The following is a 1,231-nucleotide window of genomic DNA, read 5'->3' as shown; positions in this document are numbered from 1 at the left end:
GGAATGAGAGCGAGAAAAAGAGGAGGAAAGGAGGGAGGAATGGGGTACATACGGCTGCAAACACGCTGCCTACCAGCTGCTGCTGTTCAACTGGAGTCATATCCACATATCCACTGGAGTCATTTTCAAAACTTCCACCAGTCAATAAAGAGTATTGTGTGGAAAATCAATAACATTGATTTACATCGTAATTGCGTGATGAATTCAATTTTAGTAGGTAACCGGAAAATAAATAAATACTACTATTTCATGTCAAATAGTCTTTAGATTAGTCTACTGAATCCTTAAAACTAAAACTTTTAAACTTTGTTTTCGCTAACTGAAATAAAGCTGAAAATTTTAATATTATATGAAAAACTTACACTTGTTGCCTTGGCAGCTAACTAAAATAAGGTTAAGTTAAAGTACTAAATTGACAAACTAAAACCTAAATAAAATCAATTAAAGCTAAATAGAATAAAAAAGCTAATACAAATGACAACAGTTACAGCACATGACGGAATTGCTACAATTTTAAATAAATAAATAAACTGCAAAAAATAAAAAATATAAGCCGTTTCAAAATATTAAAGGGGTCATATGATGCGATTTCAATTTTTCCTTTCTCTTTGAAGTGTTACAAGCTCTTGGTGCATAAAGAAGATCTGTAAAGTTGCAAAGACTAAAGTCTCAAATCCAAAGAGATATTCTTTATAAAAGTTAAGAGTCAACCACGCCTATCTAAAACGTCTCGTTCTAACACGCCCCCACATATCTACGTCACGATGTGGGAAGATTTGCATAACGCCGCCCAAATATTCACGCAAAGAAAGAAGGTGTAACTTCTATTCTCGTATTGTTGCCGCCGCCACCATGCCGTGGAGACACTGTGTTTCGTTGTGAAAGTGAAACTACTTTGTTTGGCCTTCCAAAAGAGGACACGACTAGAAATCAGTGGTTAAGTTGTATTTACAACACTGTTCCAGAACAGTTCAACCCAAATATTCAGATGTGTGCAGCACATTTTATGGAGGACTGTTTCCTGATCCTGGTAGAGTAGACTACAATGCCGGCTTTTCTGACTCACAGACTGTAAGTACGTTTTTTATATTTAAAGAATTTGCCACTGATGATTCAAACGCGAGTTTTGGGCAGTGTAGAGTAGCGCTTGTTGTTTGTCATTTCTCTGATCACAAATGCAGACATGGTTTTATGTTACGCTCCGGCCTGACAGGGCATCCAGTATGGTAAA

General features: G+C 36.5%; 1 protein-coding gene across 1 annotated transcript in view; it reads right to left on the bottom strand.

Annotated features, from left to right (window-relative positions):
- LOC107704698 (neurobeachin-like) overlaps nt 1-1,231 on the bottom strand; it is a 282,564-nt gene that overhangs the window by 21,495 nt on the left and 259,838 nt on the right. The gene's annotated exons all lie outside the window — the stretch shown is intronic.

This window comes from Sinocyclocheilus anshuiensis, unplaced genomic scaffold (genome assembly GCF_001515605.1).
Source record: "Sinocyclocheilus anshuiensis isolate Anshui unplaced genomic scaffold, SAMN03320099.WGS_v1.1 scaffold758, whole genome shotgun sequence".
NCBI lineage: Eukaryota > Metazoa > Chordata > Actinopteri > Cypriniformes > Cyprinidae > Sinocyclocheilus > Sinocyclocheilus anshuiensis.
Note: the sequence above shows the minus strand (reverse complement) of the source record. Positions and strands in the feature narration are given on the sequence as shown.